This window comes from Pseudorca crassidens, chromosome 6, assembly GCF_039906515.1.
Source record: "Pseudorca crassidens isolate mPseCra1 chromosome 6, mPseCra1.hap1, whole genome shotgun sequence".
Lineage (NCBI taxonomy): Eukaryota > Metazoa > Chordata > Mammalia > Artiodactyla > Delphinidae > Pseudorca > Pseudorca crassidens.
This window is the reverse complement of record NC_090301.1, coordinates 12312586-12339618: the sequence shown is the minus strand read 5'-3', so window position 1 is coordinate 12339618 and position 27033 is coordinate 12312586. Positions and strand designations below refer to the sequence as shown.

General features: G+C 38.3%; 1 long non-coding RNA gene across 7 annotated transcripts in view; it reads right to left on the bottom strand.

Annotated features, from left to right (window-relative positions):
- The window catches only part of LOC137225748 (uncharacterized), a 183375-nt gene that overhangs the window by 124477 nt on the left and 31865 nt on the right, over nt 1–27033 (bottom strand). For 3 of the 7 annotated variants that reach the window (XR_010944006.1, XR_010944002.1, XR_010944004.1), the window contains exons 2-3: nt 20976–21107; nt 20268–20347 (exon numbers count right to left, since the gene is read on the bottom strand). This is a non-coding gene — a long non-coding RNA (uncharacterized lncRNA). Of the gene's footprint in view, nt 1–6086; nt 6300–20267; nt 20348–20368; nt 20454–20975; nt 21108–27033 lie in introns of those variants that run through there. The other 4 variants (XR_010944001.1, XR_010944003.1, XR_010944005.1 and 1 more) reach the window with 3 other exon arrangements.

Here is a 27033-nt window from a genome sequence, read left to right as displayed (position 1 = left end):
TGGATGGAAAAGACCATGATCTGTTGCTGCCTGATAGGAATATGAGTTGGGCTCCTTAGAAACTAGAACTCTGCTTAATTTACATGTCAAATAGCCTGATGGATTTGTCCATAGAGTTTTTAAATAGAAGATATAGCTCTTCACTCTACGTGCTTCTTCCCTGAAGTGGGGAACATATCCATCACTTGCCCAGATCGATGTGGCTAATTCAAGGTTTTAGCCCCACCCTGTAGAGTATCTCTACTGTGTAAATATCATTATTTGGAGTGTAATTTAAAGATGGTCCATTGTGCTCTCAGTTTGTTTTCCAATGAAGGTTCTAGGGAGCCAAATCCACAGTCGCCTCTCGGTGGTGGTCTGCCGGCATGCCCAGTGGTGGCAGCCTGGAATGCCACCATCAAAGAGTCCCAGACATAAAGACCTAGAAGGGCTCAGGGAGAAGGGAGAGCTTACAGAGGTGGAATGCTCAGCCCACATCATGGTTTCTCACTATTTTTCAAACTTCTTTAGTCCACTCCTCTAAGGATTCTGTACATTTTTATTCTGTACATTTTATTAGGAAGCATGCTTTGAGGGCAGGGATTAAAAAACAGACAATTCTTAGAGATTCCTAGTCTCCATGGAATATAAGGAAAAGAAACATGAATTCTGGGTGCAGCATATCCATTAATTTGCAACTCTTGGACTATGACTTTCAACAAAGACTGAAGAATCCTATGTAAAATCACTAATAGTGATTGTGCCTGTTTGATTCATGGTTTTATAGCAAATGTAACTGTAAGCATGAATGTGAATTTATATAACATCCTAATCCTTCAGTTGCCAGCAACAATGTATAATTCTATTTATTTCAGCGAGGTGAACTGAATATAAAAATTTACCTATTTAATAGAATATTTATTTTGTTTCTTTTAAAAACTGCTTCTTTTTTTAACAATGGAAACAATAATAGAATTCGAGTTCTTCTGGCAGAAAAAAATATTGAGAACAAAACATTTATATTCATATGATTGATGAATAATTGTTTTCAAATATCAACATTGATAGAAAATGAAAGAATTCAAAGTACATTTTTCTCCTCTTTCAACAATAAATTAACAGTTTAAAGGGTCCCGTACAAATTGTTTAAGTTTTAAAACCTTATTTCGATTACAGATAAAACGATATCTAGATCTAAGATGGCAATTTGAATTCAGATGCTCGTATAGTTAGCCCTCCCAAATACCACTAATATGCTCCAAAACATAAGCATATGTTCTTAATGCAATATAAGTATGAACTAAGATGGAAGTTTTCTTTTATTTTTTTTAACATGACACCAATACCAGAAGTCATAATGGAAAAGACTGATTACATCAAAAATAAAAGTTTTCTAGTAAAAAAAAATTACCAGAAAGAAAGTAAAAAACCTAATGACTCACTAGAAAAGCATTGGCAATTTATGACAGAGTGATAATATCCTTAATATACAATTAATTTTTATATATCAAGAAGAAAAACAACCTAAAATTCACAATATAAAAATAACACAGGAAGATGAAAAGGCAATTCACCAATGGAGGGCAAATCGTCATTATATTCCTGAAAAGATGTTTATACTCACTGACAATAAAGAAGAAAATCAAATTAAAGTTCAGATTAGCAAAAATGTAAAAGAATGATATTATACAATATGAGTGCACATGTGGGGGAATCAGTTATTTTCCCATATTCTTGATACAAGTATAAATTTGCTATGTTTCTGGAGAGCACTTTAGAAACATGAAATAAAATTTTACCTATCCACATTGACACAGAAATTTCACTTGTAGGAATCTATCCTTAAAATAAATATTTAGGCAAATAATATTCAAGGATGTTCAGTAAAGTATTGTTGAGTGCATCATGAGATATAATACAAATATCCATTAAAAATGATTTAGTTAATTAATTGTGGTGCTATATAATGCTACAGGGGGATAATAGGTAGCCATTTGAAATGTCATGAATATATACATATTGAAACATATTTCTGTAGGGTTGTAACATAAAAATGCAATTAAGAAAAAGCATGTATTGCTTTTAGTTTTGCTTTCTACTTACTAAAAATATCCAAGAACTTTAAAGAACATTGAGAGAAAATGTCACGATGCAACTGATTTTTTTGTCTCTCTTATAGCCCAACCTTGAATATATATGCATAGTTGTTTGCATATGCAATTTGTGTTCATTTCTTAAATACCTTATTTTAAATATATTTACTTATCTTTGGGGCTAAGGACAGATTTTTAAAGGTGGTTTTTATTTATTGCTTGTGTATAGTGAAATTTAGCTTTTATTTCTCAGGACTGCTAATGACAGTGCTGTGCTTTCTATTTGAGAGTAACATGACTGAACTTCCCCAACAAATTCTACTCCTAGGAAAGGGAAATCACCATGGATGCTATTTCTACTTGCAGATTAATGTTGATTCACTCAAAGTTGCTTAAATATATGCATTCATGCATAAGTAAACAGATAGATAGGATGTAATTAGGTGATGCATGTTATGGGAAATAAAAGTGAGTGAAGGATGTGGGGACTCAGGGATGTGTATGGGCAATATTACAAAAGACTGGCTGATATATTCCTTTGCTTTGAAACTGAGAAGGCCTTAAAGCAAAAATACCCCCAGAGCAACAAGTATATCCAGAGTCCAGATCTTGGTTTCTTATCCCAGTCTTCAATAAAAAGGACCAAAACTCCTTTGAGAAATAGCTAACTCTAGGGCTGGGGTAGAGAATACACGAGATAAGCCTGGAGCATATTATTGTGCCAAAAAGTAAGGAAGTGTTAAGCATTCCAACATACATACACACACACACACACACACACACACACACACACACACAATGATGGACTTATCTCAAAGGGACACAGGAGCTAACTGAAATAACTCTCAATGGCCAAAGCTGGAACAATTTGAGCCCAATAAGTAACACAGTATCAGATTATAAGCCATAGTATAAAATGCATATGGATGAGTTCACATAGATGTAAATATATGGTCAAATATATAGATATACAGATAATCTACCACACAGAATTCCAGATAATTTATGTAGATAATCTATTCTTAAGAGGATAGAGCATAACTCCTCACTTCTTCAGTGTGAGCTGAGTCTAGTGACTTCCTTTGAAGAATACTGTTTGGAAAGCAGGAACAAAAGAATAATTCTACACTGGAGAAACCTGACAAACAAGACCTTAACCAGGTGATGGAGGTCAACATGAGAAGAGGTAAGTCATGTTGGTAGTATGTATCCATGGTATGATGTGATGAAAATGGAACTTTACCTCTGTGGTTTTCATCCCCCCAAAAAATTACTCCAGCCTAATCATGAGCAAAACAGCATACAAATCTCAACTGAGAGACATTCTACAGAATACCTGACCAAGATGCCTCAAAACTTTTAAAGTCTTCAAAAACAAGGAAAGTCTGAGAAACTCCCACAGTCAAGAGGAGCAACAGGAGACATGAGGGCTGAATGTAATGTGTGTCCTGGAGGAGATTCTAGAACAGAAAAAGAGCCCTAGGTAAAAATTAAGAAATCTGAATAAAGTATGGACTTCAGTGAATAATAATGTGTAATAATTGGTTTGTTCCTTGAGACAAACCACCATACTAACATAGGTTAACAACAGAGGAAATTGGGAATGAGGTAGGTGGGAACTCTACTATCTCTGCAACTTTTCTGTAAATCTGAAAGCTATACTAAAATAAAATGGTTGTTTTGGTTAAAAAGGGTGGGCAGGGTAGACCTCATTTAGGCAATCATATTGAGCAAAGACTGAAAAACCACGAGAGTGCCAGTCATGTGGACATCTAGGGAACGGGCTGTGTAAAGGGAGCATGCTTGACAAGTTCAAGGAAGAGCAAAGAGACCAGTGAACCTGTAGTGGTCAGAGGTGAGAGAAGCAGGAGAAGGTAATGAGAGAAGTCAGAGAAGACCTAGGGTGGAGGTGGGGCACAGCATAAATATACAACCTGTAGGATACATGGGACTGTAGGTCATTTCAAAGTCTTTGACCTTCACTCTAAGTTGAGCAGCCATTGGAAGGTTTTGAGCAGAGGAACCTAATCCTTTTGAAAGACTCACTCTGTCTGATGTGACCATGGGGGCAAGTATGAAATAACAGGCTGTTTCAGAAATTCAGGTCAGAGGTGATGGTGGCTTTAGCAGGTCAAACAGTGGAGGTGATAATAAGCACTTGTATTCTGAGAAGACTTTGTAAACAAAGTCAAGCTGGTTTTCTATCAGATTAGATGTGGGGTAACAGGAAGAGAGAAATCAAGAATAATTCAAGAAACTGTTATGCCTTGTGTTATGTATTTATACCTTCACTTATATCAAAGAAGCTTTGAGGATTTGCCTCACTTCATGATTCTGTATTGTTGAAGCCCGTTAATAACCAGCTGGCAGGTGCATTCCCACCACTATTCCACCTCGAGTTTCGAGATGGCCTCCATTTGGTCTTAGAGCTTTCTCCTGGATGATCCTTCTCTCCAACGTTTTACCTTGAGGCTTCATTCCAGCTCACCCCTCCATCACTGCCACAAGCGGGCAGAAAGCAACTTTCCCACAAGGGACAAAGCTTTGGGGTGCAAGGAGATCTTACTAGCAGGAAACTGTTCAGTTCCTAGGAAGGGAAATCACCATGATGCAAAAAACATGTTTTCTGCAAAGTGTCTCCAAATAAAACAATAAGTTAGATGTTATATTTTAAAGTGCAGAAACTTATGGATGTATAATTTCAATAGCTATATTTGTCCATCAAGCACCCAATTGAGATTAATGACCTCCATCCTCGTCTCCATTACCATTATAGTAAATTTTCCCTTATTATTGTAAGTAATGGAACTTTTGTGTTTTCCAATTACTATTTTTATAAGCTAAATTAAAATAAAAAGACATTTAGAATTACACAAATAAGCACGGCTATATACACGAAAATAAAAATGTTCCTGAAATTGAACCATAGACATATACTTGGTACCACCATATTATAGTTCAAAACGTTCATTGACCACTGAGAAATGAGAGTCTGAATTCAACAAGTGAAAAGCGACCAGAGGCATCAGTGTAAAATGTAAAAAGTAGGGATTACACAAAAGGAAGACGTATAGAAGTTGAGGACCGCCTGTGTAAATGCTATAGAGAAGTTTACCTTTGATAATGTCAGGTGAATCTTGGCTCTTTGCTCTGGCATATTTGCTTCCCCTTGGGGGTGCCTGACAAACAATGAGTAACAAATTCACACCTCCTACGGGTATTTTAATACTGATCACCTTAACATAAAGAAAGTTATTTAAGTTTTCAGCCTAAATGTAGCTTCCATACTTTGGAAATGCAGGTAATGATACATAGCTTTAAAATTGTTGTAAGGATCAAGTGACTCAAAGCATTTAACACTATGTCTGCTACACGTTCAACAGATGGTGACTTTTATCACTAATAGTTATTGTTTATGAAATTTAGAGCACCTTGGGAAGCCCAAGAAAGACTTTCAAAACATACTGTATAAATAAGAACACACCCCTTCAAATTACAACACTATCTTTAATATAAACTACACCTCCTTATTCAGCTTTGCAAGGACATCACAGGAACAGTAATATGAGAGACAAAATTGTTAAGACATTGTAAACATGGCCATTGAAAATCCTAATTCCAGGCATTCTCTTTGCTTGTTTCCATATACAATACCTTAGTGTCAGCATCTCCCAGCTTGCCTCTGACACAAAATTCACATAAAACATCTCTGACAGATCATATGCTCCAATTTCTAGTTGTTAAATAATTGTTCCCCATAATATTAGGTTTGATGATTACACACCAAGTCAAATCACCTAACATAAATGTATTTCATTTAACACCCCATGGTCCCTGCAATGCAGAAGTAGACTCCAAGAAAGAAAGGAAGTCAGCCCACATATCCCAGCTTCCAGTCCAAAGACAGTGAGTGCAGTGCAAGCAGGAAAGGCAGCATGTTACTCACAGCCTATAGCAATCAATAGAAATCTATGCCACAGTTAGAAGATGTTTTAATTCCAATAATAGACATACTGTGATGATGAATCTTTCACAACTGTTTTCTCTGTAGCTGCTTAATTCAAGCCTTCTGGCAGAGGTGGTTTAATGCTTCAGTAAGTCGCTGACCCCAAAGTATCATGCTGGGCCTCCAGCAGGTTGAAAGGAGTGCCTGGGCTATGTGTTGGGTCACCTGAATGTTGACGTGAAGTCAGTGCGCAATGCGATCAGTCAAATTTCATCAGCTTCCTAAAAAGCACCAATCAACTGACAAATAGAGCACTACTGGTGGCTGATTCTATGGTCATTTCTGTCCAGGCTCAGACATGGTCACCTAGAAATGCTTTGCCAGTGAACACAGATTAGTCCCACAGGAAGTCCTTGTCAAGAACTTCAACTCACCTAGCCTTGGATAATATCCTATAATCTCGTCCCTGGGACGAGATTTTGTTTGTTTGTTGTTTGTCTCGTCCCTGGGAGATTTTGTTTTCTTTTAAATGACTATTGTTTGCATATAAATTTATTTGGAAATTTTCTTGTGCTTCAGATGGGAGAAAAAGTTCATATAGCCATTTTGAAAATGCATATGCTTCAAGCCTCAGAAATTCCAAATCTTGCGATTAACCCCAGAGAAAATTATTTATGCTGTAAACCTGATAGTGACAGAGATTTGGAAACACTCTCAATGCTTGTCAGTGGAGGAATAGGCAGAAAAAATGTGGTATAATTATACCATGGATGACTACACTGCAGTTAAAAGAATCAAGCTACATTCATCAACATAAACAGATGCCAAAAACATAATACTGAATGGGAAAAAATCAAGTTGCAGTGTGTATAATTCATACCAAAAAATCTATTTGTGTCAATTTTAAAATTATATATTAAGCAATATTTATATGTTGCTGGACATTTACAAATTTTAAGTCCCTGGTTGAAGATGGATAAAAAGGACAGTGCAGAGGAAAGGGATAGAACTGGGAAAAGGGCCAAAAGGAGACAAATTAGTCATGGAGTTATGATTTGAACAGTAGTAATATTGTGCTAATAACAGGGGATATAATTGATTGAGTCAATTCAACTCTGCACCTGAAGTCCAGCATGGCCACAAAAAGTTAATGAATGTCTTGTGAAGAGTACGACTTTAAGGACAAAAGCAGTACAAGAGACTCAAGTTCTGTCTAGGTCATTCCAACCACTTCCCTCCTGTGCCTCCTGCAGTCTGACCTCTGAAAAGGATGCCGGTGGCTTAGACTTTAAACACTGTTCAAGCTTTGGCCTCTCTGTAGACAATGCCAGCAAAGACTCCAGTTACCAGGACAGTTGGGTACTGCAAACACATCAAAACAATCTACTACCTAACCTATTAACACTGAAGACACCTCAATGACTATTACGCTAGACTTAGGCACTTCCTACTAATCCATCACACCATCCTGTCCTCTGTAATGTCCACCCCTCTTTCTCCTAAAAAAAAAAATGAATGAATGAATGTTAGAAAACAAAGATGCTTCAATTTGCTTCAATTGACCTAATAAAATATATAGCTCTTCTAAAAATGACCACAGTGGTCAGCAGCTGGCTTTATACACCTTTTCAGCTCAGTGATGCAGACTAAATGCAGCTGACATTCATGTTGAGATAATTGGAATGTAAATTATTTTCAAATACTTCTTTCTTAAAATAGAGAAGGGTCTGTCCTTCATATTTGAAAATGACATTAATTATGGTTACACTCAAGGCTGTGTGGTGAAATGACTTTATAACACTTGTTATAGTTTTGTTTAAATATGTCTTTAACAGTTATGTTCTTGTACGAAATAAAGGCCCTTTAATAGAAATTTGTTTGCCTCCAAGCCAAATTTGTAAAGTGGAACAGTAATAGTGCTGACTGAAAACACTCACAGGGGCAAATCTCCATAGAAAGGAAAGGGAATTCAGAAAAGTAATCACCAGTCTGTAGCGTGTGTGTGTGTGTGTGTGTGTGTGTGTGTGTGTGTGTGTGTGTGTGTGCTTGCTTGGGTTTGTTTTGTTTTGGGTGACTCCCTGAGTTACTTCACGCATTAGGTGAGTCACTCAAGATGTATTTGTTTGATACCATGTGGCTTTATGCAAAGTCACCTCTTCATAGCTAGGCTTCTAAAAGCCTACCTACCCTCCAGTCATTGACCCTTAGCTAGCCTTCTCTCTTGTAATCACTCTATGACTACTAGCTTATTGGACTATTTCCTAAAATGAGGCCAAGGAGATCCCTGGTAGAAATACTTACACAACAGTGGCTACTCTTGCTTCATCCCCTTGGCCCCTTCTCATTCTGATAAAGTACATGTGACCACATGGACCAACCTCTATTATACCCACACTGTCAGTTTCCTTACCAAAAATGACTGAGCTGTTTTTCATTTCTCCAGATTAATGTTAACTAAACTCAGACCTTGATGGTCTCAATTGATCTAGGGAGAGGTGTAGAATTAAGGCAGGCAGAGTTGAAGGGAAAGGCATGATTGGCCATAAGACTATGGCCATCTATGGCTTCTTATAAGACGATGAATAGTCTGTTGGAAACCAGAGTAGAACATCCACAGCAAGACGAAACATCTGGGAAATGGTGAAATTAGCTCTGCTCATTAAAAATAATAATGAAGATAATGGTAATAATATCAATTTAATCATTAATTCCGAATAATGGTCAAATCATTAGTTCTGAATGATAATCAAAATAACAAGGCTCTATAGGGACTTCCCTGGAAGTCCAGTGGTTAAGACTCCATGCTTCCACTGCAGGTGGCACAGGTTCGATGTCTGGTTGGGGAAATAAAGATCCTGCCTGCTGCGTGGTGCAGCCAAATAAATAAATAAGTAAAATCACAAGGCTAAATTATACAGATTAATACTAAGTCAATTGTCTTTCAGAGTCATCAAATACATTTCAGCAAAAAGAGAATAGGGGTAGAGGAATTTTATGATGAAACTGTGAAAGAAGGAGAGCTTGGGGGCATACTGAAATCAACAATGAAACCTCCTTCCAAATTTTGTTCCATGCAGCATTAGCTTCATGGAGTTCACGATATTCTTTATTCTCTTTAAGCAATGTCCAAGAAGTGTATTCCCATTGGCCATGAGCAAGCATGTGAAGGTGTATTGGAATAACCTAAAATGGTTTTCACACAGAATCAGGAGCTCCTTGGTCATTTCCAGTTAGACCCACAAAACTGAAAGATTCCTGAGATGGGTTATAGCTTGCCTTATGGGGCTCATTTATTTTAATCTTCTCCAAACAAATAAATGGCTACAATTCTATGTATATTACAGAACTTTTCCATCTGTCACATCTAAGACAGGCATATTATCAGATAATGTTAATTTTTGTTAATGCATTAATTATTAACAACATTTAACCATTTTAATAAAGGTCCTTTTGAATTATTGAATACATATCATCCCCCAATACCTTTTAAGGATGCTGGATGATGCTAACCAGAGGGCATTTTGCTGAGCCCTGTAATAATTCAGGAGAGGCAAATTCTACATATAATAGAGTGGTGAGAGACTTGGAGACCTGGAGAAGTACTTGAGAGGAGGAGATTGTATTTAGGGGAAGGTGGGTACTTTACGGAAGGAAAGATGAAAAGGGACTAGAGGAACTTAGGAGAAGAAAACAAGTAAAGGACAATCCACGAACTTTTCTAAATTCTAAATTGTTTATGCTATAACCCACTCCTCTTCTTTCCTGGCACATCTTCAGTAGATTCTACACTGATGAATGTTTGATTTTCTCTTATTAGGATGGGGGATAACATGGACAGATAGTTTCAGGAGGAGGATGAAGGGACAACTGACATCTGGGTCACCTATGATGTATTTCAGTAGCTTCAGCCATATCCCATGTATGGTGTTAAGCCTATTTTCAAAAAAAAAAAAATACTCAAAACCCATTAATAGATGGATACTTTTTTCTTACCCATTGTCTTTGCATTGGCCAACTAGCATCTCTTACATATGCATTCAACAAATATACATTGGACACCAACTCTTTAAGAAACACTTAGCCAGATCTTTGAAAGATTTAGTGTTGAATCAGATGTTCACCTTGCCTTTAAAAGGAACTCAGTTCAATAAGGACAATGAGACCTGGGCACTGTTAACCATAATTCAGGGTAGAAAACAAGAAACCCTATAAAAATGTTAGATTAAAAGATTTGCTCCAAGGGAAAGGAATTAAGAAAGAATATGTGGAGGGGTTAGCACTTCAACTAAATCTGAGAAGAAATTTAAAATTGACCAAAATAAATTACTCAGATGTTTCCAAAAAACAAAATGTGATCCACAACTCAGAATTTTGTTGTGCTGGTGGTTACCATGGTAAAGGATTTCACCTCTTTGTGAGGTTCCCAGTACAAAGAATAAGATTTGGGTGATGTAACAGATCCATTATGCAATCCACACTCCCTCCTATAGGAACCAAATGTGACACAAAGAATAACAAGAAGAAAGCCCATGTACTTGTGAGATGTTAACTGTAATATACAGTCCAGAATTATTGGACATTTTGTCTTTCCTAAGGAACAGAGGGATAATCAAATTCATTAGTTTTAATCTCTACCTTTAGAAAGAGAAACACTGCATGTTAGATCATCCATGCTATATCTTATAAAGCCAGAGTCCCTGTGACCCAGTTAACTCATTCTCATTAAAAATATTCTCTATAAGGTCATCTGAAATATGGTGTCTCTTCCTTCCAAAACCATGACTTGCTCTTCAAGAGTAGGGGTCAAAATGGGAAATAAGGACTCATAGAAGTTGAAGCTCAATAACTTGACCCCAAAGATATAAAGGCTGATAATTCTCCCAAGAAATTTTAAAAACATGTTTTACTCTATCAACTGAATTATGAAACAAAAGAAAGAATTATATTCCACAGGAAGCCACAAACTCCAACAGAAAATATAACTGGAATGAGGGGAAAGCAGATTTTTAACAAGAATATTACACCAGTCTCATATCCAATAGTGAGAACGTTTAGATTTCTTTATTGTTGCTTAATCTGGTGCTGCTTTATGGAAGTATTCCCATCCCTAACAAGCCCTGAGCACCATCCACCAACACATCCAACTACAAGTTAAATCTAATAACTGAATATTAATGAAGTTCTTGTAGGAGGAGCTATTGAGTTTTCACACGTTTTCTTATTCAAAGCTGTGTCAACATCAGCAGAACGCTACCATCTGTCTTGGTACCAAATATGACTGATCATTAGATAAAGAAATGATTGAAGAGTTCATCAGGTTAATTCCTTCTGGGCTTCCCACACGGCAAGAGTCAAGCCAAGCCAATGTTAGTTTGCTACTATCTCTAACTTTCTGTTGTTCTCATTACCACTGCATTCCTGATAATTACATATTTCCTCATTTTGTTAGATCTAATTTTGTGCTTATCAGTCATGCATCCTGAACTACAATTAAAGACATTTAAGGTCATTCAGAAGTGCCTTACATTGTATGAATTGTAGATAAATTTGAACTGATAATTGAGGCTGCCCCCTCACCAAACACACACACACACACACACAAACACACACACACTATAATTATTCACTATATTAAATAAAATAAACAAATTAGGTCAATAAAATTTAAGTCCCTTATCTCTCTGAATGGGACTTAGAAGTAAATAATATAATAAAGGATAAGCCTGGACCATGGGAGCATCCTCCCTTGAGACCTCATATGAGGTCACCACTTTCACTGAATTACATTTAGATATCATGCCCTGGGCCTCTTCCGATGACACTCCTTCTTTTTACCACTCTGATGTTTTGAGAAGACTTTCCATAATATTACATCAAGATATTGCTGTGAGGAACCACTGGAAATTTTTTTCTCACTCCAAATTCTAACAATAATTGTGTTTTTCGTAAGTTACTAGCTTTGTGGCATTAATCATGTTTCCTTTTTTGTATTTATTGCTATAAAACCCAGTCCAGACAAGTTCGTGACCATATCTTCTAGGAACAACCTCAAGATCAGAGCTATGGTGAGGCCAGTAAGATGCCTAGAGCACAAGAACCAAGGACCAACTCAGGATGCCTCACACTAGCCCTGGCCTTAAAGTCTTGCAGCAAGCAGCATGGATATAAGGTTATAATAAGGTCAACCCTTAGTTTACCTTATTTTTTCTTAGTTCATAATTTCCTCATTTACATGTATTTTTATCTAGTATGAGTTTTAATGTATCTATCTTTAACCTAAAGTGTATAAGTAGATAAATAGTCTAAAGCTATAGAAAACCTAGTGCTAATCAAAATTGCCCAATAAAATTTATCTGCTATACTATCAGGAATTTCAGAGAGGTCATAGGTTTGACACTGGTATTTTTACAATGTTTGCAGATTTGTGCACATTTGGAAGTGTTTTGCTAACAGAGGAGAGACTGCACACAGCAACATTTAAACAAGCAGATTCTGGAGGCAGTCTACTGGGATTCAACTTCCAGCTCTGCCTTTTAATAGCTGTGAGACCAGAAGCAAGTGGCTTAATCTCTCTGTGCCTCAGTTTCCTCATCTGTAAAATGAGAATCAAAGTAGTAACTACTTTGTAAGGTTTTAATGAAGAGTAAATGGATAAAAGGGAAGTACTGAGCATCGTTCGTCATAGTTAGTAAATAATAGGAAAGCATCTGTATCTTTGGTATACTAAAGCTGAATTCTTTCTTGTGTTGTATCTCCCATATTTAAAACAACTTGCCTCCTATGGGAGTATTGAGCATCTCTATGGATAATTAAAATATGGAAGTAAGATGAATGCAGCAAAAAAAAAAAAACACATGGACTTCCATATTTAGCCCCGGCATAATAAAGACCTTGGAAGTTGTCACTACCATCCTTAGAATAAAAGAATGAACAAATTAAAATCGACACTTTTTTCAGACCCATCAGAAAACTGAAGTTGCATAGCAAATCATCACTCCAAAAATCTGGAGAGAAAGGTGAATTTAGAGTCAGAGTTGCTTCCCTAAAGCAGATAGATATGACCACTGGAGCTATAAACTAGGAAGAAAATTAGAGGATAGTTTTGATAGGTTGATGGAGGCTGAATGTGGACTAGAATAAGAATGAGAAACTCCTGGGGGAGGCAGACTTAAGGGGATCCCCACACTTTGGCGAGTTGTACTTCCAGGAACCATACGAGGTACTCACTGTGAAGATCCCAGAAAGAGGGCCTCCTGACCTTGGCAAGGGAAGGGAAAGAGTAATCATTGTGAAATTTACCCAGAGCATACTCCACAAAAATGACCTACTCCTCAGAGGAAGAAAATTACCAGAACCTTATCCCAGCTGGCAAAGGCATTCCTCTCACTCTAATCCTCTATAGCTTTCTTGTCTCACCTAACAGGGGGCAACCACTGGAACAACATTTGGGAAGGTCACAGCCCAGAGAAATAAGTCCACTGAAAGACTGAGATTTATCATAGATTAGAGAAAGTTAAACCCACCCTCACACTAACCACCAAATTAATGAGGCTCTAGGATAACAACAGTGCAAGGTGCATACTCTCTCTGAGGAGGAATGCAGAGGGAAGCTCAAAATACAAAAACCAAAGCAAGTAATGTAGAGAGAATTAAAACATCTGGCGCCAAAGCTACAACAAACAAAAACACAGCCCAATTCTTAACCATATCAACAGAAGTCCTCACAATGAAGGCCTATTTACCACAGGTTCTAATACCCAAAGCAACATATCCAGCTCTCAGCAAAAATGTATAAAGCATTCCAAACAAAAAGGAAAGAAAGAAGGAAGGAAGGAAGGGAGGGAGGGAGGAAGGGAGGGAGGGAGGGAGGGAGGGAGCAAGCGAGGAAGGGAGGGAGGGAGGAAGGAAGGAAGGGAGAGAGGGAGGGAGGGAGGGAGGAAGGGAGGGAGGGAGGAAGGAAGGAAGGGAGGGAGGAAGGAAGGGAGAGAGGGAGGGAGGGAGGGAGGGAGGGAGGAAAGGAGAGATGGAGGAAAAGAACAATCTAAAGAGACATAGCAAGCTTCAGAAACAGACTCAGATATTACACAGATGTTGCAATTATCAGATAGGTCTTTAAAATAATTATGATTAATATGTCAAGGCCTCATTGGAAAAAGTAGAAAAGATTCAAGAACAGATGAGTATTGTAAACAGAGAAATGAAAACAAAAAAATCAAAGGGAAATGCTTTCTTGGGCCCATCAGTACACTGTGTATCAGGAGACAGAAATGCTAACATCGTATTAACAGTGAAAAGCTGAAAGCTCTTCCTCTAAGATCAAGAACAAGACGAGGATGCCCACTCTCACCACTTTTATTCAACATAGGACTGGAAGTCCTAGACAAAGCAATTAGGCAATACAAAAGGCATACAAATTGTAAAGAAAGAAATAAAATGTTCTCTATTTGCAGATAACATGATACTATACATAGAAAACCCTAAAGACTCCACACAAAACCTGTTAGAACTAACAAACAAATTCATTAAAGCTGGTCTTGGCAATGATTTTTTGGATTTGACACTAAAATCAAAGGCAATGAAAAGCAAAAAATAAACAAGTGGGACTACATCAAACAAAATCTTCTGCATATCAAAGGAAACTATGAACAAAATGAAAAGACAACCTATGGAAAAGGAGAAAATACTTGCCAACCACATATCCAATAAGAGGTTAATATCCACAATATACAAGGTGACAAATACTTCACTTATGTGTGGAATCTTAACCAAAAAATTCAAACTGATAGAAACAGAGAGTAGAAAATTAATTGCCAAGGGCTGAAATGTGGGGGAAACAGGGAGAGGTTGATAAAAGGGTACAAACTTTCAGCTTTAAGATGAATAAGGTCTGAGGATTTACTGCATAGCATAGTGATAGCAGTATTATTGTATAACTGAAATTTGCTAAGACAGTAGAACTTAAATGTTCTCACACACACACACAAAAAGGAAATACGTGAGATGATGTATGTGTTAATTAACTTGATGGGGGGAATTCTTTCACAATGAATATGTATATCACGTATAACAAATCATTGTACTGTACATTTTAAATATCTTACAATGTTATTTGTCAATTATACTTTAATAAAGCTAAAAGAAAACTAAACAAAAACTCCTTGGCAGAGTGCAAAGTATCCCACCTTCAGCTCTCCCTACCTCTCAATCCCTCGTAATACATATCACTACCTGGTGAATACAATTATTATACAAATATAAAAGTGTTACTTTCCCCTCCTCTGAGCCTGAAAAGTCTAAGAAGGGACCACACAATATCCACTGGAATTTACCAGAATCTTTTGATATTAGACAACCTTGGACCTGAAAGGATGAACAGAGAAAAATAAGCAAACACGTAAAAAGAGACATTAATTCAAAAGAAATGAGCCAATCGAAGAAATCAACCAAATATTCCTCAGCAGATTCAGTGTAATAAAAGGAGAAAGACTTGGTAAAAAGTTAAAGAGAATATTATATTTTTGAATCTGTACTAGTCAAGCACTAAGTCAAGCCATCTGAGATCTGGAAGAAATGCCTATTTCCAAAGTTAAAATTGCAATGCTGGCAGTAAAACCTTCATTAGAACACCTGAAACCTTAGTCTATTACAGCAGAAGATGTGCTTCACAGATTATTCAATAAATAAGAGTTAAGAATAAAGATATGAGTCTTCCCTGGTGGCGCAGTGGTTGAGAGTCCGCCTGCCGATACAGGGGACACGGGTTTGTGCCCTGGTCCAGGAAGATCCCACATGCCATGGAATGGCTGGACCCATGAGCCATGGCCGCTGAGCCTGTGCGTCTGGAGCCTGTGCTCCACAACGGGAGAGGCCACAACAGTGAGAGGCCCGCGTACGGCAAAAAAAAAAAAAAAAAGAATAAAGATATGAAAATGATGAGAGAAAAGATAAGAGACATGGAAAAGGTACCAAAGAACAATGACACACGTGTAACAACAGTTTCAGGAGAAAACAGAATAGAAGGATGAGAGGCAATACTCAAAATAACATTTAAAAATAAAAAACTTTTCTTCAACAGGTTTGAGGTTTTGGGTCAAAGGGGCCCTTGATTGCCAGATAAAACAAATGAAAAAAAGCCATATATTTTATGACGTGTTTTTATTTCAGAAATAAAGGAAACAAAATTCTGCATGAACAGTGGCAGAATAATAAAGAGGTTGCCTACAAAAAAATTATATAGTAGTTGCATATTAAAATTCTTTTCATAACATAAAATGACAGAAGACAATGAAGCAATGTCCACAGAGTTCTGATGAAGAATACTGTGAAACAAGAAAGTTATAGTGAGGTGAGATAAGAGAAACAGAAAGATATCAAACACGAGAAGTCTCAGAAGGTATTTCAACCAAATATATTTTCTGAAAAAAAATGAGTCTAATAACCTTGAAAAAAGAAAATAAAAAACAAATACCAAACCTTGGAGACCTGGGTTCCATTTCTTTGTCTCTATTGTGTAAAAGCAGCCTTCCCTTCTCATTCTGCCCAGGGTCAGCTACCCCTGGAATGAAAGCACCTCCTTACCTGCTGGTACCTGAACACACAGAGTCCAAGGTGCCCTGGAGACAGGCATAGCTTATATTTAAATGGAAACTTAGTTGTGTCTCCTAGCAAAAGTGAATGCCCTTTGGAGATTAGAACATCTAAGCCTGAAGAACCCAGGGTTGTGGGGATGAGAGTTAAAAATTATCCTATATAATGTCAATACATAATAAATATTCTTAACTTCAATAATTATAGCTATTAATTATCATTCTGTCATGTTATATACCATAATTTGACATTTCTCTTGTTCTCAATTATTTGCTATATAAACGATTCTGTAGTTGGGTCATTGGGAACAATGGCAAAAAAGATCCTTTGGTTTTTGGACTCATATATTCTTCTTTTTTTTGGAATTTTATTTTATTTATTTTTTTATACAGCACTTATTAGTTATCCATTTTATACATATTAGTGTATATATGTCATGTATTCTTCTTGATAAGGACACAGCATTATATAGAAGTCTCTTATCTAATGCATATACTGTGTCCTGAAAGACAGCACCTAATTTTGCAAAGGACTACTACCAGACTAGCATTTCAGCTCTGCCTTCATGAAGTAGGCTGTTCTAATGTGCTATCAGACTGCCTCTTTCAGGTGGTATGTGATTTAACCAATGGATTCGTGGTCACAGGCCCACTCCTCCACCCTCTTGGCTGAAATGTGGGTGCCCTGGTTGGATTCTGGGCTATGCGGTATCCCATGTTTGTGGACTAGGCATTCATAAGCCTTCACAAGTGGTTCTGGCTGAGTCTGTAGGTGAGAAAGGCAAACCCATACCAGAATAGGTCTCTGTCCCTGTAGGGATTAACCACTGGTTCTTCAGAATGGAAGACACTGAATATAGTCAACTTGCCACCAAGTTGCTAATTAGATTTTTGGAGCAAACTGTCATATTGGGTATCAACATTAGCTTCTGTTGCTAATAGGTTGAACATTCAACATACAGAGGCAGCTGTAGCTAGACTGACTACGGGAAGGAGGAGTCCACATGTAGCCTTCATCTCAGCCACTTAGTTCATACACCCTCATTGCCAGTTCTGGGCTTCGCCAATGATGGAGGTTGGCTAACACAAACTGGCTAAATCATCTGTCTCCTCGGTTTTCCAGTGCCTTTTCAGAGGTAAGTGCTTTGCAGTGGGCACACAAAGTCTTCGCACACCGTGCCCACCCCCAAATATCCATCCACCTCCTTGTCCCCAACTTCCCAATCCTTTTCCTTACAGACTCTGACCACCTTTAGCTACTCCTCCTCTTTAGTTACTTTTTCTTCAACACACAAGCACTGCCCACCGCTCTAACTTTGGAAAAATTATTCTTTACTGACTCTCAGGGTTACCCTGATTGTAGCCATAATACAGCTTCTTTTTATTTTTAGTTCACACCAACCCACCAAGCTCACCCATCTGTACATCCAATTTGGGCTTTTCTCCTCCTTCGGCCATATAGGAACTTCCCCCTATAGTATAGTCATAGGGACAAGCTTGAGAAGAGGTGCTGGTGCAATTTTGGTGGGAGATATGAGGATCTGAGCTATCTGTTCATGCTGCTTACTATTTGTTCCGTCTACACTTCCATTCTTGATGTATGATCTCCATCTTACAATGGATTGCTGCTGTGCCCACCTGATTGTATGACTTGGTGGTCCAAGAGGACCTAGCTTATAATGGGTAGTTCTAGATGCATGACTGTTAGGCGCACCGTAGTGAAATGTTCTGCCTCTACCAGAACCCAATAAAACATCGGATTGTTTTCTCAAAAGCCATATAATTCTCACTCAAATGGCATGACCTTGTTCTAGAACACCAGGGGCTTTCACTGTACTCCTCCCAGTTTTTAGGCTTGCCATTTTTTCCATGCTTTATCTTTTTCTATCACTGACATTTCGAACATAGAGGTGGCTGGACTCTATGTCCCAAATAGCAGAACTGCTCACACCACAGCCTGACCTACTAAACAGAGCCCTTTCCTACTCTAAGCCCCATTCAAAGTTAGCAGCCTTCCATGTCACCCAGCACATGAAACAGAGCTGTATTCCTAGGACCTGGGTGTAGAATGTGATGCCTCCAGAACCTGAAGCAGTTTACAAGGAACTGTGCCCCCTGCCTTCTCAGTAGTAGGCAGCACAAGCTCTAGCCAACTGACTTATACTTTGGAGGTTATGTACTGGAAATCTCCTGACAACTGGATTCCTAGAAGTTTACCAGAGAGATGGGTTCCTGATTCATCACTGAATTTACCTCTCATCCTCTAGAGTGCGTGTATTTCACCAAGGTCTCCAGCATATTAAGCACCTCTTGCTCAGCCTGCCACATCAATATGGCACCATTGATATATGGGAGCAATGTGATGTTCTTTAGGATATGCAGGTGGATTTGCATCTTTGGATTGCATCCTGAAAGAGGAAGAGAGTTAACATAGCCATTGGGGAAACCTATGCTTATCGTTGTGTAGTCCTCATGAATGTGCACGCTTTCTGTCCTTCTCTTCTGGTTGGGATAGAAAAGAATGCACTCACCAAATCCACGGCCACTTGCAATGTACCTGAGACCTTATAAATTAACTCTGACAATCATACCATACCCTGTATAGCAGCTGTGATCAGAGCTACTTGATTGTTTGTCGTAGGCTATAGTCATTCTTCAGGATTCATCCAGTTTCTGCAGGGACCAGACTAATGAATTACATGAAGATATGGTGAAGAACACCACATTTAAGGTCTTTAATGGTGACATTAATCTCCACCACTCCCCTGGGCTGTAATATTGTTTTGACTCATACTCTTGGTGGAGCAGGAATGCCCAGCTCTAATCCTCCTCCTGTGCTCAGTCATTGGCTGAGCACAGACCAGGGAGAGAGTGGCCACACGCAAATGGTAAGGTAGTTCCCAAGTGACAGCAGCTGAGTCTGTCTGCCAGTGACTCTTTGCAGCAGGTTCTCTCAAAGGGAGAATTGAACTCCAGCTCTATCACCATCTCAGCTAGATCAATCTACATGTATCCATCAATCTCTCTATCTCGATCTAAATATGTAACATTTCACCATACACAAGTAGGGTTTACCCCAAGAATTCAATATATCTATTCACACTAGAAGACATTTTAGTAGAATTCATCAAACTACCAGGTTGAAGATGGAGGAACATATAAGCAAATCAAAAGATGGCAACAGTTTTACTATTCGTTGGCGCTTTTCTGTCTATTCAAAAATGTCAACAAGCAAATCTTCTGCAACTGCATGGCAGTCATTTTGAAAGAGAATTAAGAGACTTCTCTGCTGATGCTCAGCATCTAGAAATAATGCTTTCAGAACCTACTTATGATCATAATCTGGACCATCTTAAGAGTTTTGGCCAATCAGATCAATCAAGTCCCCCAGTTCTGTACCATTCCATCATGTGCACCATAACACGCCTGCCACGGGGCTACTTACTTTTTTTTTTTTTTGCAGTACGCGGGCCTCTCACTGTTGTGGCCTCTCCCATTGCGGAGCACAGGCTCCGAACGTGCAGGCCCAGCGGCCATGGCTCACGGACCCAGCCGCTCCGTGGCATGTGGGATCTTCCCGGACCAGGGCATGAACCCGTGTCCCCTGCATCGGCAGGCGGACTCTCAACCACTGCGCCACCAGGAAAGCCCGGGACTACTTACATTTGCATCGCCTCTGTAGTCTCCCATCAGTTAAGGATAATGTGGAAATTTCCAAGGGCCCCAGTATGATTTCTTTCCCTCTGAGCAAGAATGGAAAGAGGCATCATAGTATCAAGGAGGAATAGTCACATACTTTGACTAGCCAGGAACTCTAGACTCTGGAACAATATTGCCTTCACATGGACACTGAAAATATATTATAGATTTAATTTAGTGTTCTGGAGTGCAGCAAACAATTTCCCTTCAGATAAGCTTTCTTCAAACACGGCAACTGAGGCAACTTTCATATATACAAACCAAGTGGACCTGGAAAGTTCAACAGGCTGGGTACAAGCTGAACCACAAGAGCAAACTAAGCACATTTTAAAATAACAATAAGGATCATAAAGCTAATAATTACAATCTCTCTGGTGAGATAAAAGGTCACTGTGACCACCAGATTGCAATGCCAAACATCCTGCCTGGCATGACGCTTTCTTCGTCCTTGTGCTTTTGTAAGCCCAGGGTCAGGCTGCAGGCAGGCGCCGGCCCCAGCTTTCACTTGATTACCCTCCGGTGACTGCAAGTAGCTCAGGTTGCAAATTTGTTTATATTTAGAAGAACAGGTGCGTGGCTCAGTTCTAAATCAAGTCAGTGCCATGCTGGTGTCATCTTGGTGCGCTTCATACAGCTGAAATAACGTAATATGGAAAAGGGCAACACACCTACCTTGACCTGGTAAGGGCTGCACCGAGCACACAGGAATTTTATGTCATGAGTTCTGTTCTCTTCAGATTCTGTTCACTGTCCCCACTTTGCACAAATCTGCAAGTTTTTTTGTGTGTGTTGGTTGGTGTTTTCCTGTGAGAAAAGAAATCAGAAGCCCTGGATTCAAATGAAGTCTCATTAGAAGATTGAGTTATCTCTTACCTGTGTGACCTGGGGATGATTTATAATATCGCTGGTCTTCTGTGGGCCCCCTCTTTAATACAACAAGATTTCTGTAAAACTCAAATGCCACCATGAAGGTGAATGTGCTTCATAAACGCTAAAGTACTCCACAAATGTAAGATACCATGATGCATGTAAAAGATCTTTATGACGCTAAATACGCTCTATAAATGCGAGCTCATAGAACGGATGGAAGTGTGCAGTGAGCAATGTTATAAATGTCAGATCCAGGACAGAATCCGAGACCAGGTGTTCTTGAAAACAGCAGCTTGGAAGTCACCTCCTTTAATCTTTATTTCTATTAAGAATTCTGATGAAAACGTAACGTATTAAGAAATGGAGTTATAATGTAAAGTTGTCCTGCTAGTGAATTTAGCTCTGATACTTGTCTAGGTTTCCATCTTAATTCTGTTCAGTGTACAATGGGACACTGAGAGACCATGCATCATTTTGTGGCATCCCTAACTGAAGTAGGTACCAAGTAGAAGGCTTTTCAGTGGAAAAGGAAAAGGGAATTTTGTTTCCATTTCACTTCTCTTTATACTGTAATAGGGTGGATTGGGTGTTATTAAAAGCTATATTGATAAAATAAAATATTTTAGAGAAAAAAATAACTTGTACTTTTCATTAAGTAGCTTCATCATAAGTATTTTTTAATAAAATGTTTCCTGTCTACCAAGTGCATCTTTTTCCCCATGGTATACCGGACCGTCCACTAAATAAGTAAACAAATACAGATACATGCTTTACCAAACACGAGTGACAGTACAAGCACCTAGAATGGACTTGAACTTTCTCCTGAATCATCTTTAAGGTCTACTTAGTTGCTCTGAGATACAAGCAAGAAGAGAGAAAAATGTCTAAATATGTCGACCTAAAAGATACAAGAATACCACCATCATAATATTCCAGAAGAAAAGCCATGGGGGGTTCTCTTGTTCTCCTCCTCCTAGGACAGGAATTGCTTCTGCCACATGCCTGGCCATGGCTGCCATCCAGCCTCGACTTGGCCAGCCCTGCTCAGTGGTTGGAGCTGCTTTGGGGTCAGACTCTTGTGCACAGCCCAGCTTCCTGATTGTGTGTTTCAACTGCAGGTGCTAATCTATTACACCCTGGACGAGCCCTAATTTATATATCTCTCTCTCTCTTTCTCTCTCTCTCTGATATTCTGTCTCTTGTTCTCTCTCTCTCTTTACAGGTTCAAAGCTAGGAATCCACTGATGTCTTACCATGGTGGAATAGAAGACAGCTTTGTTTGTTATTGCTCCACAAATAACAATATCCAACCAAGGCAATGACATGTATAAAATAATTTAAAAGAGTTTTGAGGACTTTATTTTTCAAGGTGTAAAACACTTCTCTTGCTAATTTTTTAAGTAGAAATATGAAAATGTTAGATTACTTGAAAAGAGTAAGTAATTAAAATGCATTTTAAACAGATCATAATTAGTGGAGGAAGGACATTAATGAGGTTGATGGGAATGGGAAGAAGGTGGTAGGGAAAAATCGGGGTGGGAAGATTGAACTAAATGAAGAGGCAGAATAAGAGAGAGAGAGAGAGAGAGAGAGAAAGAGAGAGAGAGGTAAAAGGAAACAGAAAAAGAATCACATTCAGAGAAGGGGGAAGTGAGAGAGTGGGAGAGAAGGATGGGAGAAAGGTGGAAGGAAGGAAGGATGGAAGGGAGGGAGGAAGGAAGTGGGGGGAGGGAGGGAGGGAGGGAGGGAGGGGGAGGGAGGAAAGAAACAAGGAAGGAAGGAAGAGGTTTGAGGTGAGTGTACTGATCAGAGATAAATTACTCACTAGTGTCCAGGCTGCCTGTGCCCTGTGACCATACCAGCCATAATCATAATTGTTAATAATAACATTTACTGAATGTTTACTATCTCCTAGACACTATTCTAAGTACTTTCTATGTGGTCTTCACTAGAACCCTATGAGTTCATTTCTGTTATTATAGTCATAATCATCTCTCTCAGACAGGAGAAATCTGCACTCTACAGCTCATAGGCCATGATGGCAGGGCCAGGATTCTGACTCAGGTAGGCTCCACACCATGGGCCACCTGCCTCTCAGCTCCTGAGGCTTCTTCTTCTTTTATGCTCCATGTTGACTATTAGCCAGTTTCCCTTTTTGCTGAGATTTCTGTGAGCCTTACAGAAGTTAAAAGCAATATGTTCTGCATCTAGAAACACTGTATTTAGTACTATTAGTAAATTGCAAAGTCTGTTTTAAAATTAAAGTGTATTTTCTTTGATGATATAAACCTTTAGAGGCTTACAGATGCTTGGCAATTTTCTAGCAGTTTCAAGTTCCTTTGATAGTTCCAGAATTTATAATTGCCTTATTGTTTTGCTTACAGCGATCAGAGTTGCTTTATTCCTGTTAACCAAGGTAAAATTTAATGAAAACTAGCATTTATGTCTGCTTCCCGTCAAATCCTTTTTTTGTAACCTGGTTAATACTAGGTAAGAAATAATAAGAGAAGCAAACTATGTAAAAGCTACGAATAAATTTTACATGTATGTAATAAGTACAACACTGGGCATGTCAATAAATAATTAATGAGTAAATGAAATTGATTAATTATTGCTTCATAACAGCTTTTAAATGGCTTTTAGCATACCTCTAGAAGCCCTTCTAAAAATATTCACCAGTGGAAGAATGGTTTCTAAGTGATATCATTAAAATTAAAGAAGTATCCTTTATTTTCTATGAGTTTCCTGAAATTAAGCTCAGCGTCCACTCAGGAAAATGTAATTATTTTAAGTACTTTAGACAGAGGAACATTAATACAAGAAATTAATTGTTTAAAGAGGTGTTGAACAAATATGAGATGGAGAGGCGAAAAGGAAACAGGGCTGACACCCAGAGAGCAGAAACACATCACTGCCCCTGGGCTGGATTTCACAGCCTCCACAGACTGCTGAAAGGTTGGAGCTGCTGTCAGTTTCCAGAGAGCTAGTGTAGAACGCAAGTGTGCTAATACAAGCCCTTTAGAGCTAACCTGAATAGATCGTGCCTAAATAAGGCATTACAATAGCAGTATTTACCTGAAATCTCTTGGTTTAACCTCATAAGCACCTGCACAAACCAACTGTTCTACCAGAAAAATTTAAAAAACAGAGGAATTTGGTTAGAGGCATTCTATCCTTATCTAAGTATTTTAAAGTAAAAGTAGGAAGCATTGTCCATTGTCTGTAGGAGTTTTTAAACAACTCTTTGTTCTATTTTCTCCTCTGTTTGCTTTTTAACCGTCTTTATCATTTTTTTTTTTTGCCTTAACTAACAACCACTTTTCAAATTTAGCTCTTTGCTATTTTTTCTTTGGATTATAAGGGTAATAATGCTTATCTGCCCATTAAATGGATTGTGAAGGTACTTACTGAGTAAGGGGTGGTAAGTTGTGAGGAAAGAGTTTATTAAAGAACAATTCCAACTGTAAAGTGCCACCACGACTCTCAGAATGTCATCCTAAGTCACTTACAGAGGATGGAGGTGATGTTCACAAGCTTTATTATAGCTCTTGCACAGAGCAGTTATTTCAAGGCGATTGCTTTGTTCTGATCCCCACAGTCAATTGTGAGGGTAATGCCATTTAATTTTACGTACACATTCAGAAAGAAATGAGATGGCTTGATGGCAACATCGATTTCAGGATTTCTTTTGTTAGATTGAAAAAGCAGGTATTTCGCCTTGCATTACTTGTTTGAAGCCCCCCCCCCAAAATTTTTTTAAATAAAAAGATCATGATCAACCCAAGCTTCATGTTAGGTAAAACAGCGACATTTTTAAAATTAACGAATGTTATCTGGATCTCAGCTGCATTACATTAATTTTGATCAAAATGCTGAATGTCATATACAGCCAAGCTAATTCCACTGAGATCCAAGAGGCGAGTCAAGTGAATCTTGTCCACCAGCGCGGTGGGGAATCTGTTGGGCTCGTGGATTTAAAATCCTCCAAACAGCTTATCTCCTGAGAGGTTTCCTGAGTACTCTGAGCCTCCTGATGGACAGATCCATGCTGAGATTCCTCCTCCATGAATCGGGAAAAGGACTTTCCCTCTCCCTTTTTTGGTGGTTCTCAATCTGTGTGTTCAAATGCATTCAAGTACATGTGATGGGAAGGGTTCCATTAGCTCACGGAAGGCATTTAAGAAGAAGAATCACCCTTGCAAGATTAAGTTCAGGAATCACTTTCCGTTTGGGATAAATATTGGCTATCAATCAGGAAGTAGGCAAGTAGGTTTTTATATTTAAAACAGACCAAGAAAACCCCTCAGTAACATAAAGTGGGGGTTATTTTCAGTCAATTCTCAAAATTTCCTTCGAAGCAGCATAGCATCATGGTTATAAACATGAAATCTATAGACGGATAGCTTGAGTTTATACGCTGATTCTATCATTTAGTAAATGCAAGATTTGGGGCAAATTACTTCACCAGTCTGGGGCCGTTTCCTTACCTCAGTAAATGAAAATAACAATAGTGCCAATTTTATAGTGTTATTGCAAGGATTAAATGAATTAAAATTTGTAGAGCTTAAAATGGTGCTTAACACATATTAACCACTACATATGTGTTTGTTAAAGAAATAAATTCTTTGCTTGAACCAGGAAGGTCAGTCCCAACTCTGTACACACAATGCATGCAAGCCCCAGTGCTGAAGCAATAAATCCTTCTGAGAAGGAAAAGCATAGGCTCCCAGAGCCTTATTTTCAGAATGGCTCGTGTTGCTTCCAGACATTGGCTATTTAATCCTTCTAGAACAACCAAGGGAAAATTTATGCAAATAAATTTCTCCATTTACAGAAGAGAATGCTGTTGTCCAGGAAGATCAAGTGTTTTCCTTGAGATGACCCAAGGAACTCAACCCCTGCCCCATCTTTGTTGCCCTTTTAGATTGACTTGCTATAAAACATAGGCAATACTAAATAGGTAGGAAATCAAAAACTTAAAAGTGTGACATGCAAACCAATTTAAGAAATAAGTACATATAGAGAAATGAATCCACTGTATGAAGTTCATGAAACTTTTTAGAGACTGGATCTTTTCTGATGGCTTCAGGAAACGAACAAAGTACGTACTGCTGAATGGACTTAAGCTTCCATTTAAGTTTCGTAAATGAGGAGGGAACTAAAATATGCAGCTGGATTTAAAAAAAATAACCAGTTATTCATGTAAGTAATGTTCAAATACATACAAATATGATTTGACTCTGCCAGGCCAGGAAGGAAAAAATACGATTAAGGTACGTTTAGGAGAGTAGATAGCATGAGAGCCCTCACTATGGTGGGATGTCTTACCTGGTCAGGGTATATAAAGGGAAGAAATAAATGTGAGAAGTGGTTTGGGTGGAAATGATGGATATTTTCAATGCCCTCTCCCATAGCCCCTTGTTGAGCTTTGAAAAACAATAGTTTCTTCATGCTAAGTCTTGTTTGTGAAAGGATCCTTGGACTTTACCCAGTCCAGTAAAGTGTCTCACAGGAGGAACAGAGGGAGAGAGAGGGAGGGAGGAAAGGAGGAAAGGGGGAACAAGAGAGAGATTTTCAATTATTCCCATGTTAAGGCATGGCTTGAAAAAAATCGTAACTTCTAGTATTTATATTTTTTTCTGACAACAAAGCAATAAATGCTTATTGCACAAAATTAGGAGAGTTTTAAAAATATACAAAAGAAAATCAAACTATGTAATTCTCTTATTCCACTGTGTGTCTGAGTATCTTGGGCTACATCATTACCTCCCCACACACACACACACACTCATCCCCTATGACTATAGATTCATATGGACTTTTAGAAATCAAATAAGTATCTAAGTGTATGGCTTCTTGA